The sequence below is a fragment of the Phalacrocorax aristotelis genome, chromosome 1 (genome assembly GCF_949628215.1).
Source record: "Phalacrocorax aristotelis chromosome 1, bGulAri2.1, whole genome shotgun sequence".
In the NCBI taxonomy this organism is placed as follows: domain Eukaryota; kingdom Metazoa; phylum Chordata; class Aves; order Suliformes; family Phalacrocoracidae; genus Phalacrocorax; species Phalacrocorax aristotelis.
The window spans coordinates 143,871,775-143,898,943 of NC_134276.1; positions in this window are offsets into that span (position 1 = coordinate 143,871,775).

A 27,169-nucleotide genomic window follows, 5' to 3' on the forward strand; every position below is an offset into this window, starting at 1 on the left:
GAGATGTGATACCCAGACCTTTCTGCTTAAGGGTGGACATCACCCTCTCTGCATATACATGAGACAGTGGCATCAGTTCCCTAGTTGTCCATGCTTGCTGCAGTGCTGAAGTCAGGGATGTCAGGGTAGCAGCAAGACTCTGTAACAGTGGTTGAAGACACAGGGTTTGTTCCATATCGTTCTTTTTCAGGTGAAAGTAGGCTTGCATCTTGCATCTAATTCACAAGAGCTTCATCAGTGTACATTAATTAAAAACCCAGGTATGTTCCACAAAATTCATCATGTGCTTTCCTGTGGAAAAGTTTTCTTAACTGTACCTTGGTTGTCCTCCAGTTAAACATCAAAATAACTCCATATAATGTCTGCCTTGCATGTCTAGTTTGTCATTTGTTCAGAGAAGAGTTTGTCTCTTAATGTGTGTTCCACCAGCCTGCTCACTCACTGCCCTGGTTCTTGGTAGAATCTTTGAGGTGCTAATCTTGTGTTGCAACTGCTTTTAACAGACTGTTACAGCATCTGTAACAAAGCACCATTGTGTGGGTTTCTGGGTGTCCCACATGAATCAATGAGTTGCAGCGGCTGTTCTACATCAGAAAAAGCTCCCCCTTCTCTCCTCTGGAGAGTCTCATATTAGAAGTGAGGTGGGATTTTGTTCAAATTGAAACAAGACTAGCTTGTAACAGAGAGCTGTTCTTGCTTGACAATTGTGGGGAACATGATGTGCTTTAGGTATGGCTAGTTACTGCTAGAAATGATTGCATTATGTTAGTGAAAGTTCAAATTTCAGGCTTTGGGCTGTGCTTATTCAATGAGCTTAATAAATGAGCTTTTGAAGTGCTGGGGAGAGCTAGCCCTTCCCCACATGGGAAGGAAGAGCAAAAGCAGATTTCTTCAGAGATACCACAGAAGTCTCTGGGCTGAATTAAGCAGTCTCTCATCCTCAGTCAGGGTGACAGAACAGTCTGCAGTCTTGGACCAGGGGGCATAGGACTGTTTTGGGCCAAGCATGTGAATGCTGCAGCAGAAGATAAAACTTTAGAGTCAGAGAGACTTGCCATTGCAGGGTCTGAGGTACTGTGAAAGCAACAGCTGATGGCTTGGTAGCTTACCTTTGCTAAGTTATCCTCTAGGATTGATGAATGGTCACATGTCCTCACTTTCCCCAGGCTGATGCATCCTTTGTCCAGCACTCACTGTTTAGAAGAGGAGACAGTTGCTGGTACTGACAAAAAGCAGTTACCTGTGGCAAGTGGCAGAAGAGAGATTAGCAGCAACAACCAAACCCCAGAGGAATTCATGTACCAAATCAGGTTTGTCTTCTGCTGTCCTTTACAGAGGAAAAGCTACTTTTCCTAAGGAAAGTCACTTCTTTCCTTCCCTTAAAGAGAAGTCACTTCTCTTAGCTAAGCAGGGCAATGATGAGGGCAGGCCTTCCCCAACCCATACCATGCTGATGGCCCCACGAGGCAAGGGGGCACCCTGGGGTGCAGTGGGCTTGACAGGGGTCCATCTACAGGGCAGGGGCAGGTCCCGACCAGTGGGCATGGGGCTGGGCAGGGGCCAGCCTGCAATGCAGCTACAACATGGCTCCAGTCAGGCCTGGGGCAATTGCCCCAAGTAAACAGCAGTCCTTAGGGAGCAAGGGGGGGTCTTTTTTTGCGGGGGCTAAATGGTGTTCCTACACAGGAGAAAAATCCCAGCCCATTGCTAGATAAAACTGGGTTTTGTGCATATACAGAGCAGAGGAGCTCAGCGCTGGATTTCTGGCAAGCGACGAAGAGGTGAGGCACCTGCAACTGCTCTCAGCGCAGGGGGTAGGAAACCTATGGAGGCTGAGGGACCAAAGGGGACCCTCCATGCTGCTGGGTCTTGCCAGGAAAGAGTTTGAGCAGCAAAATATGCACATCATGATGTCTCGAAGAAGGTAAGAAACAAAGTTTTCCGAGTTTTCAGAAAAAGGCACACAGGTTTCTCACATCTAGGGTGTTCACAGAAAGCTGCTAATGGGGAAGGTGCTGTCAAGCGTGGGATGTTCAGCCTCCTCTCATGTGTGCTTGGCACCTCCAAGGTTTGATAATAGCCTCCGGTAGAAATTACTGCTCACTGCCATCTAGGCAGGGGGGGTCCCTGTTCCCAGCTCTGGGTGAGGATGGATCCTACGTAGCTCATGGCACATGAGACATTTTTCTGTAGCTGGAGCTTACAGGGGGTGCAGCACATGTGTTGGGGGCTGGCTTGGGCTCAGGCACCATCTTGTCAGTGCCAAAACGAAAGAAGAAACAGTGACTAGCTAAGGAGCCCCATTTCTGCCCTTACCCCAGACCCTGCGTCAGCCATGTTGCCTTGGCATCCTTTGCCCTTAAAAACCAGCTGGGTGTCTGGCTGCCAACAGAGCAACTGGAGCACCTGGATCTTGGGCCTAATGCACTCCTCACTGTATAGGCTCAATCTTATTTGCACAGCAATGCAAAGAGCACCTATGCCAGTGTAAGGGTGTTTTACCTTTAAAAAGACATCTTCCTGTTTGGCTGCTCAGGTAGCAGTGAATTCTGCTGCCTGCAGGGTGAGAGACAATGGTCTGGGAGAGGGGCCAACAAAGCTGCTGTGGGGTATGGAGACAGGGGGCAACGCAAAGAGAAGTCTCTGAAAGCCAGGTTTGCTTTTCCTTCTCACTCTGGGAGTGTGAGAGAGTGGCTACTTCTCCTGAAGAAGGAATCCCATCCTCTGACTCTTCCCAGACAGCAGTTATGGCTGCCCTGTAGTCATGGAGCCCTCTTTTGCTGTGGGCAGCAGCCTGGCGTTGTAAACAATGGGTAGCCGGACCATGCCACTGCCCCCAGCAGTCTGCTGCCTCATGTAAATCTCTGCTTTGCTTGGGCCTTTAACTCCAGTTGGCAGCCCCTTTGGGAGCTCAGGTTTGCTTAGGTATAAAAGGGTTTGTTGAAATTCACTGAATGCATTAGAAGCATTATTAAATTAAATGTATATGCTTTTGAAATGCAAATACCATGCAGGTTTTTTCTCTCTTTAGCTTTGCTTAGGCTCACAGGATAGGAGAGCTGACTCACAGTAGGGTTCTCAGGAGTCTCCAAGCTTGTAGTGTTCTGGCATTTACTACCCATAACTACACTTCTTATATTCAGATGGCCCTGCACCAGGGGAGCCCATGTTTATTCAAAATATCCCAGCCTGGCTTGTGATTGTGACAAATCCATACTTGAGGCTTGCTGCCAGCTTGGAAGTCTGGATCCTGATCAGCAAACTTTGATGAGAATCAATTCAATATAACTTGCTATATTAGCAGATGAAGTGGGAATGAGCCCCAGGGAGATGAAAAGCCAGCAGAGCTTCTGTTAACAGTTAGACAAAACTGCTGCCTTCATGTGTGCATTTGCATGAGCAATAGCTTTTTGATGCACTGGGCCTTCACCTTCTGTCCTTCCTCTACAGGGAGGTGTAGGTGACCTAACAACTCTGACCTCTTGGCTTTGGCTATTAGGAAGACATATTACTACTGTACTTTAGGATATGTTTGAGAAGTCCTTATTTTTCCCTGTAAAACACGAGTACTTCTGTGGGCTTTAAAAACTATTATTTTTTAAACTGTTCTATGTATTCAAAAAGTGCAGGGACACCCACAAAATCATGCTGGTCTCAGTTTCATACTATGTTAGAAAATGAAGGGGTGTCCAGGTGAATTGTCTTCAGATGTCTTACGTATTTTGAACATGTCCTCCTCACTGTACTTTTCTCTTCTCATCCCTTTTTGCTGTTTATTCACTGTTCTTCCTGCCCAGCTGGGAGCAGTTCCCCACAGATGTCCTGTGCCATGCAATGGCCCTGGTATAAAGAAAATGTTTATTATCTTCTTCCCCACTGTGGCAAGCAGGAAGTTTGGCAGATGATGTTTCCTGTCAGGAAGCTGATGCAGGGCATGGGAATCTCTGCTATCTCAAAAAAACTCACCAAGCAATGCAATTTAACATGAAACCACTTTGGTTTGAGCGACTACAATTGTTATTCATAGCTTAGCCTCACATTTACATTGTTATCTAGGAATGAAATTGTCACCTCTGTCCCATGTAAGATTTGTGATTGCCTTGCAAGCTGGAAAGTCAATTTACATTGAAGGCCCCAGTTAATAATGTACAAGATAATCAGTTTCACATGACTGTTCTCAAAGATATTAAAGAAAGTATCAAAGAAATGCAAATACCATGTGACATGATTAGCGTCATACAGAAGCATTTAGGATCAACATAGTGCCTTTGGTATCTACCTGGTAATTATTACTATGTTTCCCTCGTTTAATTACATTTATACCTGTAAGATTACAAGATAATTATGCTTGAATTTATTACAGGAAACTAGAAATTGCATGGTTTGTTAGCATCACACAAGCAGAGTATAATTGGCAAACATGACATGGTTATTTGTGCAACATCTGAACACATGTATTATTACTTCAAAGATCCAAGACTGTTGTGTGAGAGGCAAGCGTGAAGCCTATCCAGTTTAGCACCTGGTAATAGGAAAGCAAAACACCAAGGAAAACACCGCATTGTAAAGCAGCCTGGCAGTTCTCCATGGCTGGGAGCAAAATCTTAAAGATTAGGTTTTAGCAATGTAGCAATTTACTACACCCTATTTCCCCTTCTATTTGTGACTTTTTGTCTTTTCTGTGCTGGAATGCCAAGAATCATTTTTACCTATTCCATAAGTTGTAGGGCCAGCTTGACTAAAAAAGTATCTTCTGTGATTGTAGCAGGCTGGACTCTGATGACATTAGCAGTTTCCAGGTTAAACAGAGGGAGGTAATGCTAGTCACCTTGGTTTTTGGTTTGAGTTCGGGGAAGATAACGCATTCTGACAGATTGGGCCCAGGGCAGAAAATGAGAGGACTTGCATATTATTCCTTGCCCTTCTCCTAGAGGTATTGCCCTTTGACTCCTGGAGACAGATGCTATCTCTTTATTGAGACCCTGCCTAGCACATCATCTCTCCAAGCTTAGTTGAGCTTTCTAGGCACTGGCAAAACCTACAAAGGTTAATAACAATACAGTAGAAACGGTCCAAGTCAGTGAGGGGGATGGTATTCTCAATTAATTGGCAGTAGCGGTGAACTGTATACTTCAGGGCTGCATCCTTCAGGCATTGATCAGGCAGGTTTTGCTCTGGAGTCAAGGGGCATTTAATCTGAGTGACACATGGAGAATTTGGCTGAGCTTCTGTTGAGTCAACAGCACTGGTGTGGTACAGAATGTCACTCATCCGAGATTCCAGCCACTACCTGAGCTGGGGCAACAGCAGTCTTGGCTTGGAGTTTTCTTGTAGCTATTGTGCGTTTCTAGGTAAATATAAAATTATCTCAGCTTGGTTTTTTGTTCCTTGCATACTTCTTAAAAAAAAAAAAAAAAGGAAAGAGAAAAAGCCTCATGAAGCTCATAAGCCTTCTCCTTGCCAACAAGCCATCAAGAGTTGCCTCCAGGTATCACCATTTGCTGAATGTCCTGGGACTTCTCAAACATTGAGCAGGGTGTTGAGGTATCCAGTATCAGCATAACCCCAGGCATTTCTACACATCCTCCACTCTCTGTAGACATCAGATGTGAATATACCTTCTTGTTTGTGTATAATAACAGCGATTTGACTGTGTGATGGCACTGCAGCAGGTATAAATAATTCTTTTCATAATGGCTATGTTACATTTAATCTAGAAACCTTGAAAGAATGTAAAGTAGATTTAAGCTTTGTGACAATCCAACTAGTAGATAAGCAGTGTTACTCCCACCAAGAGACAGTAAGAGTCAGGTACCAGGAAAATAAAGAATTTAGTTTTGTATAAATACAGTGTTATGAATAACAGAAATCAAGAATTCTGAATTCTTTGCTGTAACCTCTTGAGATGAGCAGCCTTTCTGCTAATTATTCTGCCTTAATATTTCTGGTGAAGCACCTACTGCACAACTGTGTAACGTCTTAGTCGTACAATAAACAAGAAACAGCATGAAAACTCCTTGACCAAGAAAAGGGCAAAGTAGTGAGCTGAACAGTATCAGGAGCAGCCCAAGGGGCCTGCTCCGTACAGGGAGGGCAAGCAGAGAGCTGAGGATGATCCCAGAACCATACGCTGCCTGTGCCGCAAGACACAGACCCACTGGACCTGAGCTTTATGAGCAGAGCAGGGGCAGTGATAGCAACAGGTCCTGTCCACAGTCCAGTGAACCCCAGGGAAAAACAAGGTCACAAGCCATGCCTGAGGCCAATCCAAACAGCAATTCAAGAACAAGGCTAGAAATAAATTCTCCTACAACATAGCTCAGTGGAAGAAAAAATATGTTTATGTATTACAAAACAACGATTTTTTCCAAATGTGTTTGAAGAAACCAGATGCTTTCTGAGAAAAAAAATGCTTTTTCTCCTTCAGGAAAAGAAGCATAATAAGGATTTCAACAAGTCCTAGTAGTGAATTTTATTTGCCTCTGTAGTGTCTTCAGCATCTGAATCGTTCTTTTGGTTAGAAATTCTATACAAAAATGGGCTACCTTATATGACACAGCTTTCTTTTTGGGGTGTATTCAATGGGGAAATTGGGAAAGATTTTGGGCCACATTCTGTAATCTTCAGGCTAATGTTTTACATAACTTTCTTAAAAAAAATATTTCCACTCATTAAAATTAAAAATGAACAAGCAGCAGTTTTTAATCTTCAGTGACAATGTGTGATTTGTTTGCACCCTGAATATCTCTCTTCTACTCCCAGAAAGAAGAGCTTGAGTCTGGTAAGGGAGGACTCTTTAAGTTCTTGATGAGTCAGGGTTCAGAGTAATTACATTTTTTATCTATGTGAAGTTTACACCGGTATCTACCTGAGGCTACCACCCTGCAGCCAAGCAGTTTACTTTCTAGAAGTTGAGCCAGAAAGTCAAAAGCCTCCTCCACAGCCAGTCGCTTTAGCAAAATTGGCCCCTAGCACTAGTTCAAAAGAGAGGAGGAAAACAATGGCTCACGATCCATTCAGAGCAAAGAAGCGGTGACTAAGAGGGTCCTAATGCAAACAACTATTTTCCTCTCAGCCAAGTGAGTGCTTCTAACAGACTTGTTAAGAAACAAAGAAGGGAGGGTCTAAGTCTGTTTGCACCCGCTTGGTTTCTCTTTGTCTCTTTGCACGGTCAAATTGGTGCGTTTTAACAGAACAACAAAACCTGCTGGTTTTCTGTCACATCTATTCTATAAATAACCAAAACTAACCTACAGGCTAGCAGACCTGTACTGGATATGCTGACTCCCTAAAGGTTTACAGAATTCTGTTCTGGAAAGGCTCGCTGAGTGAAATCCTGCTTTCACTGAGATCAGTGGCACATGCTGCAAAAGGCACTAGGAGAAGCAGGGAGGCAGGAAGGTGTCCAGAGAACGTGTTTGGCCTCATGAGTCTGCCCCCTTGCCAGCATGGCTGCTGCTCAACAGACACAAGTTCGGGTATCTGAAAGAGAGAGCAACACTGGCCACACAAAATTTCAATGCCCTCTCTACCCCACTTCCCAATGCTAGTGATTTGTACGTTCACAACAGTACTCACTCGAACTGATGCACTGAAAAAAAAAAAAAAAAGAAAAGCCACACAAACCCAGCATCAGTTTATTTCTACGTATCCCCGCACACATTAGGCACAAGACAGAGTCTTTCCAGCGACTGAAATTACAGGACCAGAAACTGCAATGCCAACAGCAGCTGGAAGTTCAAAGACAAAATAGTTCACAGGTGAGAAAAATAACCTTGCCCTTAAAACATGCACCTTCTATTCCTGTTAATTAGGCTGTTATTCCCACAGAGCTGACTTTCCTTCAAAAGCAGATTAGCACAGATTAATGCAACTGAACTGAATGGCCTCTAGTGCAACTGAACTGCATTTCAATGGCCACACTCTTAAATGCTAAGGTACAAGAAACTCCCCACGGTGCACAGTTTTGCACTAGCTCTAGGCTTTATCACCATTTTTGTCAGCAGGATTTCTGCATTACTGGGACTCAATAAACTATCTTTGGTGCTGATTGGCCCAAATTAAGCCCTTGTACCTCATTGCTGCATCAATCACAGCTGCTGATGCTTCCTAGTAGAGATTCCCTTCCCTCCCCCCGCCCTGCCCCGCCCCACCCCACCCCACCCCGCCCCACCCCACCCCGCCCTGCCCCGCCCTGCCCCGCCCCGCCCCGCCCCAGTAGTATTTGATAGTGTTGTCCTTTATGTAGAGTGAGGGGTTTGGGTTTGGGTTTGGGTTTGGGTTTGGGTTTGGGTTTGGGTTTGGGTTTGGGTTTGGGTTTGGGTTTGGGTTTGGGTTTGGGTTTGGGTTTGGGTTTGGGTTTGGGTTTGGGTTTGGGTTTGGGTTTGGGTTTGGGTTTGGGTTTGGGTTTGGGTTTGGGTTTGGGTTTGGGTTTGGGTTTGGGTTTGGGTTTGGGTTTCTTTTGAGGTTTTCTCTGTGAGTATGTTAGGCCTTAGGTAACTCTCGTAGTATAACTGAATGATTTTGCCTGAATGTGAAGTTGCTCTTGCTTTGTACTTTATACGGTTACCTACAGAAGTATATTTGTCTGGTGAATAAATGCTAGCCATTGCCTAGTGGCAATCCTTTGGGTGGACATGGCTCAAGATGTGTAGAGTTGAAATTTGCTTGGGGTGCAGGTGCTTTTATTGCAGGAAGGAGGGAAAATTGTTGGTGCTGAGGAGGTGTTACTGTATAGATCTAGGCACTTTCCTCTAAAGGCATTATTTTAACTGGCTCTCTGGAGTTCTTGAGGTGCTAAGAAAGCCATGGCTCCATGGGCTCCTAGCTGCCCTAGGCAACTAGCTCTGTCTGTGTGAAGTTAAGCAAGCTTTTTTTACTCTGCAAATTTCTGTGTGAAGGGAAGAAACTGAAACCTCTATTCTGATGCTTTGGCTTTCCTACCCTATGAAGATGTGAATTTAAAGAGCCTCAGCACTTAGTTCTTCTCAGGAGTAGGTTGGTTTTGGCTATATCTCTATTAATAAATTGAGTGGCCCAATAGGAACTGACTTGTAGTACAAAATAACTGTTGCTTAGGACCTGGTATGTACAATGTATGTGTTTTAGGCTTCTCTTAGCTTCATCCAGCAGACTGAGTGTCAATTAACAAATGGAGCTGATAGTTCTGTTTAGTTTCACTTGAAAGAAGTGTGCTTTATAGGCTCTCAGCCTCTCTGTTATCAACCAAAGCACAGTGAGAGGGGGTGATGGGAAGCCTGCTGTTCTGGAGTGTATCTTCTGTTCTAACAACATTTAATATAGATTGACCTTTATGGCCAACATGCAGTATTGCTTCCCCGGAGCCCACCTGGTAATGGTGAGGAAAATAATGCTGGACTTCACAATGACTGAGCTTGTAAAAGATGAGAATATCTTTTTAACTCTGATTCAGAATGTCTGCATGCCTCTGCATCTATAGTGGGTTCAGCTGCATTGGTTGCTAAGGGAAGAGTGGGTGTTGTATCTGAGGAGAATGATGAGAAAGCAAACTGTTTGAATAACCTGAACTGCAGGCAGGAAAAGTCAGTATGTTATCATGGTGATTTCAGTCATTTAGTTTGGAAGGTGGTGTGATGCTTAATTCATTAATGTTTGCTAAGTGTTTTTAAAATTCCACAAAGAAATTACTTGAGAATTGGAGAGATTACTAATGATCTTATGCTGTAAACTTTCAGGGTTAGATTATTTAACTTGGTATAAACTGAGTGCTAGAGCTGTTTCATTGAAGGGTCTGTCAGTACTTAGATTATTAAAATGTGTTTTAATATTGACTCTTGTTCCTGGTGAGCATCATGGGAACACTTCCACCTGGACTGATGGCTTCCCCACCCCACCAGGACTGAGGGTTGTTTAAGCTCTTGTTAGTTTTGGAACTGCCTCTATCAGTCTTGTAAATAAGCAGAACCTCTTCCCTGCTGAGATGTTGATTTTCTATTTTGGTCAGTTAACTTACTACAGCCGAGGCACAGGAGCTGGTGGGGGAAGAACAATGGAAGGCGATGGAGAAGGGAGCTGAGATCACTTGGGACCATTTTTGTTTCCTTTTTGAAAGAAAAATATACCCCAAAATGAAAATCTGAGGTCAAAGGGAAGTAAAAGAGAGGTCCTTGAAGTGTCAGTAAGTCAAGCTGCAGATACTATGCCAAGAATAGTATTCTTGAAACTATGTTGAGATCAGTATTGCCAGGTTCACGTTTTTCAGGTTTCCTCCTGAAGCCTCAGGGTTAATTTTTCTGTTTAGTCTGCTTTCTGATGAAACCACCAAAATAACAATTTGGCAACAGAAATCCTTCCTGTGCATGAATTTAAAAAGAACAAGCAAAGCATGAATTACCATTTGTATTAGAGAGACACTTGAGATAATGGTGTCCAAGTCACAAGACAAAAAGCCCTTTGTGTGTTTTGGTAGTCACCTTGACGATCCATAATGACACTCATGACACTGACAATGAAAGCCCAACAAAAGGAAAAGGAGTGGTTCTATGTTTAGGTTTCTGGCTTTGTACTCTAGAGACCTGAGTATTTCTCTCCATCTCTTTAGCCTTACGCAAACAAGAGCAGCTTTAGAGCACAGCTGGGTGGGGAAAAGCCAACTGTGAGGCCATGAGGTCTCAGTAGTAGGTGAATATTGGTTGCTTCTGCAAGAAATGAAGCTCATGGAAAGCCATGTAGGCCTGAATCCTCACATGAGGCTTTTGTAAGCTGTTTTTAAACAGCATTGACATCTCCAGAACAGCTACTAAACTATGGCTCTGCTCACCCCTTGTGCTTAGATGTTTAGCATCGACTGGCTTAGGCTGGGGACAGGTAGCTTGTGAATGCTTGTGTCCTATATTTAGTATATTTCTGTGTTTTTTGTCTAAAAGGGAGACACTCCCTGCCTTAGATGGTTGCTGGATAAAATAAGGTGCTTGAATGCTCTGATAATTGTTGCCACTTAGGTTCCTTGTGTAGATGGCTGCTGGAGTTGTGCAGCCTGTTGGAAAGTGGGAAGAAAATGTGAGAGTATTTCTTAGGATTGCCTTGCCTCAGGGGAGGCTTTTTATTTTTAAAATAACTTTACTGGCCTTTTAAGCTTACGCTGGCACAGTCTGCCTACTATTTCTTTATTTATTTTCTTTTCTTCAGCCATTCACTTTGAGACTCTCTATGGGAACAGTGTAAGAGTCATGCCAGTAACTGCTTAGGGTTGTTTGGGGTTTTTTTTGGAGTTTTTTGCGTGGGATCACTCTGTGCACTGGAACACTTAAAACTGCACAAGGTGAGATGAGAGCTAAACTTGTTGATTAGGGAGCCTGTTGCTTTCTAGGAAATGCCTGTTCTGTAGGCACATTTTAAAGGAACTGATGCACAGTAAGAAGTCTTCAGCCTTCCCTCAGAGGCATAGGGTATGTGCTAGCGTCAAAAGCAGGACTATTGACTTTAAGTTAATGATCCAAATGGGAAGAGAAATTACTAGTATTTGCTGGTTTTAATATCTGATGCAAACACCAGTGATATTAAGGTACATAGAATGAAGAAGCCAACAGAAGACTACTGGAATCGTCCTTCAGATAGAGGAAACAAGATGAGTCTGTTCTATTCCTCAGTCTTGTCTTGTATGTAATTTTTTGAATAGCCCTGCATACCTTCTGGGAAATCACTGCTAGTCTGAATGCAGTATACCTTCATTCTTCTCTTCCATATCTCCTGTGATAAAACTTAGTGCTCCTCAGCAACTGATTTGACTCCAGGGATATTCAGGAGTAGAAACAGCAAGAAGAACATGACTTCAGTCTGTGTGTGGAGTGAAAAAGAAACACATGTCTGAAAAAAAGAGCTGATTCTTAAGACTCTAGTGTTGCAAGCAGGTAGATAAAATGTGATTAGCCTCTTGCAATGCACTGTGTATAGCTATCTGCTTCCAGAGGAGAATGGAACACAGAAAAGTGTGTGGGGTTTGGGGTGCATATTTTTTTTGTTTGTGTGTGGTTTTTTTGGTTGTGTGTTTGTTTCCCACCTGCCCACCTTCTCTTGTGGAGCTGGGTAAAAGCCGACTATGGCACAGGTATGTGACTGCTAGCTATGGCACAGGTAGAAGTCTTCCTGCATCGCTAGTATAGGCCTGTTCCCATAAGGTGTTTCCACCTCTCTGCCTCTTTCCTCTCCCTCTCCACCCCTGCTGGCATTTCTAGAATACAACACAGAAGCAAAGCCTTCATCCCTGGAGTCTCTGTGTCACTCAGTGTGGAGGCAGAGGTTTAGTTATGAGCGGACAAAGTCTGCTGCTTATGACCTGTTCAGGTGGTTTAGCCTTTCCCAGTGGAAGTATTCAGGGTGGTGGGGATGGGGACTGCCTGTGGGAGACCTCTCAAAGCCTGGATGGATATGAGGTGGTTTCGGTAGTAAAGGTCAGCTGAAGTCAGTTGGTGGCAGTTGAGGATTTGATTTAGCTCAGCCAAAATCAGTTCCTGGGTCTATTTGTAAAGCTGTCACCAGCTATAGGCTACTTACTACTAGAAGGCTGTTGCACAAAGCTGTTGCCACCACCTTGAACAACCGTCAACACGGAGATGCTATGCGGTAGCCTTGTGACTGTATCACCTTGTGTGGGGAACTCCAAATCCAAGGTGATTACTCTATGGCGAGTATGATAAAGCCCTTTGAGTAGAAAGGAACAAAGAGAAACTAAAGGTTCTCAGTGACAGAAACAAAACCACTTTAGAGGAATGTATTTAGGGACAGGCTGTGAGTTGGCTGCCCCTTCCATGAGGCTTAGGGCAGCACTTGGATGGCATGTGTGCTTGTAGGTGTGAGGGAGGTATGAGCTTGCTGTCGTGTCCTCCCGTGGTGAAGGACAGCCTGCTGGCTGGTGCTTCCTTTTCCACTGCTTGCCCCTGTCACTGGAAGAGCAGCCTCATGCGCTGGGACTGTTTCTCTTCTGGCAGTTGTTAGCAGTGAGCCTGGTGGACCACAAGCAAAGCAAATGGCATGGCATGGCTATTTTAACCATCCATGCTATTCTGCTGTCCAAGGCAACTGCCTGTTTCCCTTCAGCTTGGGGGGAGCAAAAACCCCTGGCTGCCTGGATTGCTGTCAGTAGGAAGCTTTGGCACCTGCACCAAGTTGACACAAAGTCCTGGCTGGTTTGTAGCTGGAGGTAGGAGGTGAGTAGAGCAGGGTGGGATTTCCTTATTTTCTGTCTTTTCATCTGTTGGTTTTCGTGGCTGTTCCTATGCATATGTAAACATTTCCTCCCTGTGTTCCCCTGCCTTTGTTGTTTCCTCTGGTGAATTGATGTTGCTGTTATTGAATGATGATGGGTTTTTTTTCTTCTTTTTATTATCAAGCAAGAAAGTGAGGTGAATTAATGTGTGTGAGGAAAATGCCAGAGGCAAGAAGTATTTCTGCTGGCATGATGAGGAAGATCTCTGCCAATCTTCCTGAAGTCCTCTTCTTGGCTGGACTGTTCTTGTATCAAGGAGAGAAGGATACAGATCAAAACACATCAGGTCTTGTGTATGGGGGAAGATGGTAGAGCTGAAGCTCAATTTTTATGTATTGATTGCCCCTGTTGGCCCCTCCTTCTGTAATGGCAGTAACTAAGGCTCTAGATCTGGATGATGGGGGGAGGTGTTCTGGAACCAAACTTCATAGACTTGGATGCAGCATTAACTGAGGTCACTCAGAGGAGTTTGCTCACTCTTCTGCCTCCTTTCCCCCAGAGCATCTCTTGATGCATTAAGCAGACTGCTGGAACCAGAACGATGTGTATGATGTAACTGCCCAACATGTGTTAAAGAGGTCTGTGAATCTCATCAGCCAGGGAGTTTGAGCATGCCCTCTCTAATGCTGACTGCTGTTTCTCCCTTGCCCCTTCCTCGCAGAGATGGGATTAGCTTCTGACACTGTACACAGAGCACTTGGGCCAACTGTCTGAATCTCTGCTAGTGCTTACTGTCACTCCAGAAAAATGATTCCATCTGAAGCATAAACTATTACCTGCAGTTTAGTTCCACCTAAAGCTTTGGGGCAGCTAGAAAGAGCAATGATTCACTTGACCCAGCTATTCAAAATAATTCATATCATATGTATTTGTATGTAATAATAAAATTGCTTTTCAGTGGAGTAGAATTTCAGCTCTTCAGCAACAATAAGTATTGCATAAGGCTTTTCAGTGTAAAACAAATAGCTGGAGCTTGGTATTAAAAGATAAGTCTTGGAGTATTGATATCTGATATGGTTGCATAAACAAAGAACTCCTCATTCGTGTAAAAGCATATCTAAGAACTCCCCATTTTTTCCCCACTGTTTCGGTTTTGAATTGAATCCCAAATCTCCTTTTTTTGGTGGTCTCTTTTTTTTTTTTTCCTCACATGTTATCACAATGTATTGTAGAAAGAAGACCATGGGCTTGTCCTGTAATTTGCAGCTCTGCACCAAGATGATGGTGTGATATGTGAGATTATCTTCAATTATTTTTAAAAGCACCAAGTTATTAAGGCTAATGTGGCCTGGCATGTGTGGTGACAAGCCATTCCTTACCATGAAAAGCAGGAGGTGCTGCACAGGACAGAGGTATGGGGGAGCTGGCTATGATGATAAAAGCATTTTTAAGGCATGTTTTCATTACCTGGGGTTAAAGCCTGCTGCTGACTTTTATAGGTGATTTGCTGAAAGGTATGGTCCGCATAGTTTTACGTTACTTTTAATGCATCTGTTTATTCCTTGGGAAGCAATAGGTTGCAACTGAAACATTTTTCTTCTGTTGACTTGAAAAATGTAGTAAACCCTACATTTGCTGCGATTTTTTTGTTGTTGTTTTCTCCTTCTTTCTGCCCTTTTGCCCATAGCAGTTTGTAATTGAGTCTAATATGGAGCATAGGTGTATTATAGGTTATTCCCTTAAAACTGGACTTAGCAATCAGAGAATTGGCTTCTTTCATGAGATGCATGGCTACAGAACCTGTGACACTTTTTTTTGTAATAAATGCTGTATGGCTATGTTTGAGTAGTTTTTTTACAGCCTGTCCCTAAGACTGCCTCAATTCATCTCTCATCTCTTAAAATACTAGAGATTCCAGCAGGTAGGAGTGGGGCTCTTGTGGTCAGAAGTTCTTTCCATCCACCTAGAAGGAAACCTTTAGAAACTGAGTGATACAAACTGAGATTTAATGGCTAAAGTTCAGAAAACTTGAGAAGCCAATGAAGCAGGAGTGAAATGAATTCAAGAGTAGGCTGCAGCAGCCTACCATCAAAATTTGAACCTCTAATGTATAACATGTGTTCCTGTTTCCATTTGTCTACTTTACAAGAGCCGATACACAGTATTTTCAGGGTTCACAAGGGGGCTTTTCTCCCTCTAGGCTATTAGCTACAGTAATGGCTTATTAAGAAAGTTCGACTTTCTCCCAGCTGGGGGAAAAAGTGGCCCTGAAGGAGACGGGGAGGAAGAGGAGAAAACCGAACATTTTGTTTAAACAACTTAAAAATACCGTGCCAGAGGAAATGAATCAGAAGAGAGTGATTTCTGCAAGCGTGTATGTTTTGCTTTATGAAAACAAAGAAGTTTAAATCCTGGCCTCCCAAGAGTCAATAGGCCTATGTTTAACTTAGAGTAGCAATATGGGGTCCTGGTTCAGTTGCTATGGGCAGAGGAAGGTATTTCCAGAAGAACAAAGGGTAGTTAGTTAGGTGTCTATTTAGTATAACCTCCTAGGGGTACTTCCCAGGACTCCCCACACCCCCTTAAAAAGTAACCTCCTTTTCCCTTACACCACCCCTGAAAAAGCATAGCCCTCTCCTTAGTGTCATCTTCCACAGAGAATGAGGTCATCCACATCTGATACAGTGTGGTCTCATCTTGTCATTGGCAATTGGCACAATTCCCTGGTTCCTTCCTGCTGTGGGGTCAGCCCCACTCTGAAAGTCCTAATGCTGCTCTAAGCTGTGCCACACTGAGGAGCCCACAGGGACTTTAGAAGGCTGTAAATAAATGCCTACTTTCCTTGGACTTGCCCTTTGTGATGAGGTGTGAGAAGATTTCCTTCCTCTCCATTTCCTACATTAGTGAGATATCCAGTTCTTCATTTGGAGAAGACAGAATAGGAGGATATACTCCCAGCCCCACACCCAGTGTGGCTTGGAGCAGTCTGTTTGTGTATGTATAGTGTATAGATTATTAATATCTGTTTGTGGGTAGATTGTTCATGTGGTTTTGTCTGTATGTATTTCCAAACCATTTTGCCCCTTTTTAAGAGTGGCTTCCTGGAATAAGCCTTCTGTGGGCTTTGAATACTGTTTCATGATTGCTATCCTTAGACCAAGATGGCTGGGTGAGAGAGGTATTTAATCTTGGCCTTTCACAATATGACTGACAGCTGTTTCACACCTCTTGTGGTTTTTCACAGCACCTTAAGTATGTGCTGATGCTGAACTGGAAATATTGCTATTTGCCCTCTCCATTACTGCATATGAATAATTGACTATCTCAAGATATTTTGATACATCATCTCCTCTTTTTTCCTCCATTCTAAAAACCTTGCTGTTCCCTTAGTTCCAGGTACACTGGTACTTTCCAGTGGGCTTTCTGTGTATCCCAGGTTGTCCAGTTCATTTATCTGTAAGTAGTGATAGCAGTCAGTGCGTGAAATTCTGGTCTGAACTTCTATAGCCTGTGTCCTACCTGCCTCTCTGCATGCATTATTTCTTCTTTTTGAAGCAAGCCTTTGACTTCTTCTCTTGCATGTTTGGAATGAGCAGTGATTGTCTCGCTACAGCACTGACTAGCTGTGTCCAGGCAGGATGGGCTGTCCATACATAGCACGCAAGTAGATTAAGGGGAAACGCACTTCTCTCTGGGTAATCTACATCATGATTCAGGTCAAAACACACATTCTTGCTTTTTTTGTCTCAACCTAATGTAATGAAGCTGCCTGATATGGGCTACCCTGCATGGGGGTTATGAGCTGTGACCAAGGATGATGCCAGTACAGGCCATGCAAGACCCTCTTTCCCCAGACCCCACAGTTGCGGTACCTGGTGACAATGGCAGGCTCCATTGACAGACCTAAACAAAGTGAGATCATGAGTCGGGTCTGGGATATGTGCAGGACAGTCCAGCTGGGAACAACAGGAGACCAGACTGGGATGGAGCTACCTAAAGTGTTGGTACAAGAATTTCCAGCATACAGGGTCAGAAACAAGACTGGAAATAAGGCTACCTACAGCATAGGTCTGGGGCTTTTTGGGAAGCCCAGTCAGCAAGCTAAGATGGGACTTGGCAAGTCATACCAGCACTATGGCTCCAGCAAGGACTGAAGCCCTAGGGCTGAGCTGCAGGGGCTGAGTGTGTGGGGTCTCAGCTGAGGCTGGCCAGGGCCATTAGGCCACAGGTGCCCTCAGGGCTCTGAGAACCTGAACCCTGTTAATACAGTGCAGAGTTGATGAGCTTTTTGTTTTTGTAAAAAAAGGCAGTAACCAGTCAACATGCTGTCATAAAGCATAGTTTGTAGTTCTCTTTTTCAAGAGAAAGCATAATTACAATTTTCTTTCTAATTAACAGCCTTCTTTCTGAAAAGTTACACCAAAAAATATTATCCAAAACCCAGTGCAAATAATATGCCAGTGACGTGTGTGTGTGTATGAAAAACAAAACAGAAGGAGCATATGAATAACTGGCTGATATTTTTATAGGAGGACTGAAAATATGTTCCTTCTGATAACTTTTCATAATTCTTGTGGCCCAGTGAAACAAGCCAGTCATGCTAACAGAAGTTCTGAATGTATCTTGCTTTTCCAAAACACGCAAATTTGGGGAAGTCTGAGAAGGTCCAAGAAGGGTGTTACTCTAAGCCATGTCTCCCTTGTCCTGTTCTTGTCACGTTCTCATAGATTTTTCTCCAGTTTTCTATGCTAACAGTTGATTAGCAAAACATCAACTCTGCTAGCAAATAAGTAATGCCTCTGAAAGTTAATAAGAAAAAATCTAAGAGTATCTGACCAACAGATAAGAATGTTAAGTCTTTTGAAATGCTGCCCAAAAGAACCTGTATATTCTTCTGGTTTTAGCTTAGCAAAAATGTAAGGTATCAAAGTAGGACTTTCACCCTTGTAAGGAGCAACTCTCATTAGGGCTGTCTGCCTATAAAGGGGTGTACTATTGCACACAGTTAGGCCACAATATGAAGTCTTAAGCCCAGGCTTACCAGGCCTTTTTAGGATGGGGAGGAGGGGAAGAGGTTGCAAAGATCTAAGCCTCTGCTGTAACTTATTCCACAACAGAGCACTAGAGATGTCTTGTCAAGATATGGGAAAGGAATTTCATTAAAAATACCTGTTAATAAGTGGGCTTGAACCTTCTTTGAAAAATCACGCTGGATGTGAATCAGAGCCAAGATTACTTCTTGCTGTCAGTTTTATTGTTTCAACCATGATTAAAAATGCTGAAGCACTATTAAAGAAGTTGCTTGACCGTATTTCTAGTTCAACCAGAGTTAGGAAATACTGCAAATCTCCTTGGTTTTTCTTGAAACTTCTAGCCCCAAACTGCAGATACTAGAAGTCTGTATGAGATGAGTTATTTTACAACTGGTAGTAAAGTGGACATCAGTCTTGGACGATCCATGGACTCCTGAGAGGCCATAAAAGATAATGACCAACAGGCTTAAGTGCCCTAAATGGATTTGTACTTCCACTGGAAAAAGTACAAGGAACCACAAATGCTAAAAAAAAAAAAAGTCTCAAAAGAGTGGTTTAAATAATTCTGGGCTTGTCTATAAGGAACCCATCATGTCTCTCAAGTTTATCTTCAGTCATAACTTCCATATGGGAGACAGCAGTAGAACTGAGTCCTGTTCCTTGTCACGCACCCCTGAACTGAATCTCTGGTGACTAATAATTGTAGCCTTTCCCTCAGTCAGGTGCTAATTTTGCCTTTTTTCCCCCTCTGTTTGGGCACTGAGCTTAATTTCTGCTGCTCTGTAAAACCTGTTTGAAATTAGCCAGTAAGTTCAAAAAGCTATTGGAGGTGAGGGGAACTCTGTGTGTGTGCACACCCATCCACATGTGTGCTTGTGTTAAGCCGCTTATGCTTCATTTCCTTAGGAAACAAAGCTAATAACCCAAGAAAATCAGACTAAAATTTTTCTCTGAACAGCTGTAGAAACAGATATTGAATGATAAATTAAGCAGCCTGTGATTTCCCACCCCACACGCAGTTGCCATATATTGCAACCTACATGCCATAAATGCATAACGGTATACGACCTTTTCACAGATGAATGAATCCTTGTGGTTTGAAGGATTGTTTATTAGAGGGTGGATGGATGGGAGAGAATAGATTAGAACCCTCTTCCACTAATAGCACTGAAACTATTATTTGCCATGTCAGGTTATGATTTGTGTGCCTGTTCAAAGCTTTCATCCAGTTGTGTTTTGTTTTGGGGTTTTGGGGTTTTTTTTGGACTATGTATTAGCCTAACTTATATGCCTTAGTGTAATGGGCATGCAAGACTCGTGAAGCTGCACTTCGAAAACTGTGTTCAGTTTTGGACCCCTCAATACAAGAAGGACATCAAGGTGCTGGATTGTGTCCAGAGAAGGGCAATGAAGCTGGTGAAGGGTCTGGAGAGCAGGTCTTATGAAGAGCAGTTGAGGGAACTGGGGTTGTTTAGTCTGGAGAAGAGGAGGCTGAGGGGAGACCTTATCGCTCTCTACAACTACCTGAAGGGAGGTTGTAGTGAGGTGGGTGTTGGTCCCTTCTCCCAAGTTACTAGTGATAGGACAGGAGGAAATGGCCTCAAGCTGCATCAGGGGAGGTTTAGATTGGGTATTAGGAAAAATTTCTTTACTGAAAAAGTGGTCAGGCATTGGAACAGGCTGCCCAGAGAGGTGGTGGAGTCACCATCCCTGGAGGTGTTCAAAGAATGTGTAGACGTGGCATTTCAGAACATGTTTAGGAGACATGGTGGTGTTGGGTTGGCAGTTGGACTTGATGATCTTAGAGATTTTTTCCAGCCTTAATGATTCTATGGTTCTATAACTACAATGACCATAATTACCCACTCTGGTTACAGGCTCTGATTTTAATGTCCAAACTTACCATCATGTAGAGTAATGTTACTTGGAAACACCTTATATGTGTGTTTTGCCAATGGATCCATAGAACTGGAATAATTTCAACTAATGTTTTTTGCTTTTTCGCATACAAATGTGTATGTAAATGAAACCCATATTTGACTCACATAAAATTTTCTGTTAAACTAGTTATACTGTAATAATTATTAGTTTTTTTCCCAAGAGGAAGATCAGTGCTTCTGCTTTTTAGTAATGTGTTACTGATGGGATGATACCTTCTGTAATGCTTTTATTTTTTTCTACTGAAGATATAAACCTTTACTGCTTTTATGAAACTTTCAACTGAAAGGTTCTTGAGTCCAGAGGATTTGCTGTGGCCTGAACTGCAAAAATCAACCAATCTGTTGATAAATGGCTATTTCACACACTGTTATATAATAATTTAATCTAAAGCTGCTCTTTTGTTTCCAGCATGAAACCATAACAAACACTAAAACCTCAAAAGCTGTGGTCAATGGGACTCTTATTCTCTGGCCAGCTCTGCAAGTTGCATATATTCGAGATGTGCATATAACATCTATTAACTATTTCTTTAGTACATTTACTAGTAGTTATAAATATACCTTTATTATGAAACATGGCGAAGGACTGTGTTTTACTTCTGGCCACTGCAGCTATGTGAAATTCACAGTGGACTGTCTAGTGCCAAATTTAGTTTGTACAAACAAGCTGTAGTTCTGTTTCTGTTGCCCACTAGAATCTGTTACTATTTGAATGGTAATTTCAAAGGTGTTGCAAAGTGAAATTAATCTGATCTGCTGTCATGTATATTCAGGTGAGATGAACTGCACGCTACAGCGCTTAATTACCTTTCTTAACCATGAAGGGGGAGCCTAGGGTGCAAAGCTCTGGCATGGTAAAATGAATTCCATCCTGTGAGGATAGTCTGCCAGGCTTATGCTCCCAAGCTGGTTAGCTTTCTCAAATAAAACCCCCTTTGCTATTTGATTCAGGGGAAGCGGCATTGGCTCTCTTTGCAGGGGCTCTGGTGTTGTGCGTCAGTGGGGAAATTTGAGGAGGTAAAGGACCACAGTTCATCAACAACTCTTCTTTTACATCATGTTTCTGATCAGCGGGTGTGCTCCTCCTGAAGAGCTGCAAATGTGTACTTAATATTATATTAGCTATTAACTCCCAAAGTCAACAGTTTCCCTGGTAAGATCAGAACACTTCAAACATTACTTTGTATTAAAAAAAAAAAAAAAAAGTAGTATTTTTTCAGTGTAAAGAACCCTAAGCAAAACATTTACAGATACTTTTAGAATGTTCTATTGCTTTCCTAAAACACTGATCAACCATGATGAATATGTCTGTATGTGTGTCATCATTCTCCCTGCCCTTTAGCCCCCAATTCTTCTTCAAAGAGGAGAAAGTGTTTCTACTTTTCTAGGATCCAGAGAAGGTCCAGGCTTTTAACACTCCGTTATAAGCATGAATTGGAGCCTGAAGACCTAAAACAAATAAGTGAAAGCTGGTGGGTCAGTCCTCTCCTTGCAGCAGGGTGAAGTGTAGTTTTTTGAATGTTCCCTCTCCTGCCTGTGGACGAGACAAGATCCCTTGGTGCTTCTTGGAGCTGTCAGTCGGCTCGTCCACTCAGGAGAAGAAAATTAAAACCTCCTTTTGAGTATGTCACTCTTCTCATCCCGTCTCTGAGAGTGTAAAGGGTTTGCCATAGCACCCTGACAGGGCTGTTGACTGTTAGTTTTGTAATACCCGAATTTCTGTTTCTTTGTATTTAGACTTTTATATTATGAAGTTCAGGAGGCTAGATGCAGTTTAAGTCCTGAGCCTGGTTGATGACACTGGTGTCTCTGTAGTAGTAACAAGAGCTTGCTGTGGAAATGACAGTGCACTTACAATATGGCGGAAGGGGCCTGATCCAAAGCCACTTTAACTGACAGAAGCTTTCCTGCCGATCTCACTGTAGAGTGAATTAGGCTCCCAAGTAAACAGCAGCTCCCCTGCAGCAGCAGCAGTCAGCTGTTTTAATGCTGCAGGGGGGATTAGTTACAAGCAAGTGGTGTTTCACCACATTCCAGGCCAGCAGCAAATTCTTGTAGCCCTACAGGAACAGAGAGTATGTGCTTACCCAGTGTGTGCCATGAGCAACTGCAGACAAGTTGTTAATTGAAAGTTTGCTGCCTAAATAGGAGGAAAATGGTGAGCATGAGAAAAATGGATGTGTATATATGTGTCTTGCGAATGCATAAGCATTCAATGAGAAGTCACAGTGGTGTTTTGAGCATCTCAGAGCACTGCAGTGGGCTGTTTGGCTTGATCTTGGTGTGTAACATAAGTGGTGGGTTGTGCCCCCTCAGGCAGATGTTTAGAGCTCTGCCATAAACATGTCAGGACCTCAGATGCTTTAAGCAGAGGGGAGAGAGAGAAAGGAGGGTGGCCCTGACAGCACTGTTAAACCTAAGCTAGTATGTCCTAAATGGTGGGTCTTGACCTCTGCTTGGTTCTGCAATGATTCAGAGGTCCCAGGGTGTTTGGGCACAGGTACAGCACTGGCTGCAGTAGGTCTGTACTGTTATTTGCCCTATGTGGCATGTCACTAGACCTCTTGTTTTTCTACAGTGTGACAAGTTGATACTATGCTGTAAGAGAGATATTTGAGGAGTCTTGGGCTTCTTTTTGACCTGGGTTATTTGTTTGTTTTGGTAAGTAGTAAACGCTAAGCATAGGGGTAAGAATCAGTAGCTGGAACAGTATGTGTTTGTGGGGAGGGAGAAGGGAAAAAGCACAAACATCTTCAGCCAACTTTGTGCCACTGAATCATCTGGCTGCTCCTCTAGAGGTCTGCAATACTTTGTTTATTTCAGGGTGAAAGGGGTGAGAACAGGCTTTAATTACTGGCTGCAAAAGTTTAAACTAACCTGAGAATTGATCAGTGTGTTTAATGGATGTTAGGAGCTCGGCACCTACGGGATTGGGAGGGAGAGTCCACTATTGCATTTGGTATTTGCAGCTGGTTCTTCTTTCTCTCATCCCAGCCAGAGCCAGGCTGCTGCCCAGGTGAGTCGTGTGAAGGCTGCTGAGCCAGGGGTGGACTGCCATGTCTAAAAGACTGAGAAATGATGGTCAACACTACTTGTTCATTTGACATTGCAGGCAGGAACAGACCCTTGTTTTTTGGAAACAGACCTGATGAGAAACTAATAGTCCATGGAAAGATCATCTATCTAGATAAAGTGGGAAATTATAAACCATATCGAGTAGTGTAAGAAAAGAATGCTTCCCAAGACACTTGTGCATTTGGGTGAAAGGAAATCACAGAATGACTAAATCTGTCTCAAGAGAGGAGGGAGATATTTCTAAGAACTTGGTAATGTGATGCAGTAATTACATCTGTAAAGTAAGAGAGGAATACTGTGTGTTAAGGTCTTTAATTTAAAAGATTATTATGTGATTCAGAGATTTTTATAAGGATGTTACTGATAGGCTAGTTTATTGACCCATTAGACTTTCTAGTAAATACTCATTAATATTTCTGTAAATCAATTAGTAGTTAAGACTAAGAAACAAGAAAATGTAAGTTATTTCTAAACCTAACATAGGTTGAAAGGAAAAATTATTCTGCTCCTGTCTGCAATTGCTTTAAATTGGAGTTACTCTTCCTCATTAAAAATAAAATTACGTTTCACGTGTTAATGTGAAGGCTGTAGATTTAGGTCTGAGTATCTCTGTAGGTAGTATATTATAGTAAAGAGTGCAGAGTGACTAATGCTGTTTCCTAATGGGTGGCATGAAGGTGCAGCCCATAACTAACACCTCACTAAAGTGAGAGGGAGAGCTATCTAAGCAATAAGTGATCTCATCACCGTGTACCAGTACTTAAGGGGTAGCTACAAAGAAGATGGAGACTCCCTTTTTACACGGAGTCACATGGAGAGAACCTGGGGGAATGGACACAAGTTGCTCTTGGGGAGGTTCCGATTGGACACCAGAGGGAAATTTTTCACAGTGAGGACAGTCAACCATTGGAATAGTCTCCCCAGGGAAGTGGTTGACTCGGCCACGTTGGACACCTTCAAGAGTTGTCTTGACAGGGTGCTGGGCCATCTTGTCTAGACTGCGCTCTTCCTAGAAAGGTTGGACTAGATGATCCCTGAGGTCCCTTCCAACCTGTGATTCTGTGATGCTTTCTCTCTATGATAACATTCTTTTCTGGCACCCTTGTAATGTATTTTGAAAGCTACAGGCTGGCAAACTGAGACTTGTTTGTGATCAGATGGTAAACACTGTGCAGCTGCTGAGGCCTGCACTGAGAACCTACTTCCACTTATGTATTTTATTTCACCTCTGTGAGAGTCACCTAAAACAGGCCTTGAGTAAAAGGAGTGATGGGAGAAGGTGAATCCAAACAAGAATATGCTTGCACTGTTTGTGGGTGTGATAGTTTCTGCAATTTAAAGCAGCACTGAGGCTGCTTTTCCTTGTGACAAGGATTTTCACATCAGTTTTCAGCCCACCCTAGAAATGCTATTGGTTGGGGATTCCCCTTAGAGTCCTTATTCACCTTCTCACTGCATGCTCCCAGTTGCTGTACAAAACTAGCATATCTGTGAGTTTAGCGCTGATGAAAGGTGGCCTGCTGACAGCTCTGAAGATGTGTAAAATCTACAGTCAGGCATGAGTACCGGAGGTCTCTTCTCTGCTCCAACTCAGTGCTGACCTGCAGGGTGGCCTCCCATGGGACCAGACTGCTGCTGATTCTTGTTTAATCCTTGGCCTTGCTGGGGCCACTAGCAAAACCACTAATGGGTACCACTTGTAAAGGCTTATTCTGATATGTATCAACAAGTCTGACTACCAGCTCCTCCACAGCTGCCGGTGGTAAGGACTTGCTGCTGCTGCTGAGCTGCCTTTTTGTCTGTGCTTTGGTGTGGAAGCTGGCAGTGCAAACCCCCCGACCATCCAGGCTCCCCAAGGGAACAGTTGGGCCACAGCAACAGAACCAAATAACTAAAAGGCAAAACACTGAATTCTCTGCAGCTCTCTAAAGAGACTTGCCTAGACAAGAAGAGAAAGTCTGCTACGGCACCTCTGCTGCTGAGGTAACTTTGAGGCAGCCTTCAGGTCATCTCTCTTAGGTCTCAAAAAAAGATGCTCTGCGCTGGGGACAGCAGCACCAGAAAAGGTTTTATGGGAGAGGTATTTATAAAGTGTCTTAGCTAGGTGTCTAAAGTAAGGAAAGCATTTGAAGTAGAAGAGGGGTAAGGGTGGGAGAGTAGGAAAATATGGAACAAATTGAGGTTAAAGAAATCCACCCTTAAAATTGTGTTTTTTAAAGAGCCTTGTGTCTCTCTGCCTTTGACTCAAGGAGTATGAAGAGTCATGAGTCCAGCAGCAATAAACTTCTGGGATTTTCCCCAAGTAGCTTCCCAGCTGGATTGACTTCTTCTATCCTAGTAGTGTTCCTGCCAGCAAGAAAAAACGCAAAGGTGATGCAGCTTCTGAAGCCCATAGATACCTGTATCCTGTGCTAGTGGCTACAAGCACACCAGACCTGTTTTAAATATAAAAATGTGGGGATTTGTTTTGTGTGTGTTTGGGGTGGATTTTTTTTGCACTGGAGGTAGTTGCTGTTTTAAAACCTGCACTGAGGTCTGGTATTATGGGGGTAAACTAGGTTTCCTGCAGTTTGAAGGGGAAGGTACCTGCTTGTCAATGCCCATGGGAGACAGGGAAAGGGCAGAAATTTGGAACAAAAATGCCTAACTGAAGCTTTGAATAGAGAAAACTTAACAGCTACAGGGGGAAGAAAATGAAACTTGCAATTGACTTTTACTTCCATAATATTATTTTATGGAGAACTGAAGAGCAAGATGAAAAAGGCTTTAACACTCAAGCAGTCTTTTCTGTAGTCAATTTGCTCTATTCAACAATATTCTTTCTTTGCATCCACCTCACTTAACAGAGGTCATGTAAAGAAAGAAATGCAGAAATAACTGAAAAACACTCCACTGAGGAATAACAAGTGATATTCCACCACCCCACCCCTCCCTGTAGCCAAGACAGAACTAAGTAATTATTTGTTACAGGTTGGAACCAACATATAAGCATTAAGGAAAGAAATCACATTTTCTTTGAGTCTCCCACCTGCTATGCTTCCACTGTCTCTAGGCAATAGCGAAGAGAAGAAAAAGTGGCAAAGTCGTGTTCTTGTATTCCACCACCCAGGCACATGGCTGAAGGCTCAGTTTCTGGCAGCAGCTGACAACCTTTCCCCTTTGCTTCTACTTTGTACCAGCTAGTCACCAACTCTAAAAATGCAGCTGTTGCTTGCCTTTATTACTTGCTGATTATTGTTGGTTGTCCTCTGTTGTGATCATGATGAGGCACCGCTAGTTCAGGGGTGACTGAGGTAAGATGAGCTGCAATTTTTTGCTTTCTCTGCCGCAGCAAGTCAGAATGCATTCAGCAGGTTGTCTTGTTGGAAAATACTTGTTTGCTGAAACACAGATTCTTGGTGTTTAATGGTGCTTTAGTAAGTATTTCTGATTATGGAGAGATGGGAAGAGAGGATACATGGATTATAAATTCTTCCAGAGGTGCTAGAGAAATGCTTAATGATTCAGATGAAATTAAATGTCGGAACCATCTCCTGGTGTTGCCAAGTGGCAGATGCTTAGCAAAGGCTAAAGCAAGAGGGTATGCCAGCCTTTCCCTTGAATACCTTCCTTCTTTCTAGCAAGCTGTTGCTTTGGGGCTTTCTGAGGCAGAAGTTGTTTCTGGGTCACTGTTCAAAAACCATTGATGGACTGATTCTTTCTCAACTTGTCCAAATTTTCTTTAAGATCAGTTATGGGGAGTATTTTCTATATCTTTTTATGATGCTATAGAAATAATAATCCTGGTTTGGAAACGTGTTGAAGTCCAATGTTACTTAGAGCTAGGGGATAATCCCAGCTGACTTAAAATTATCTGCATGTTCAATATTTGGAAGATATAAATAATTTGAGTCAGAAGCACTGTGTTTTTATCTGCCCTACTTGAGACAAATGAA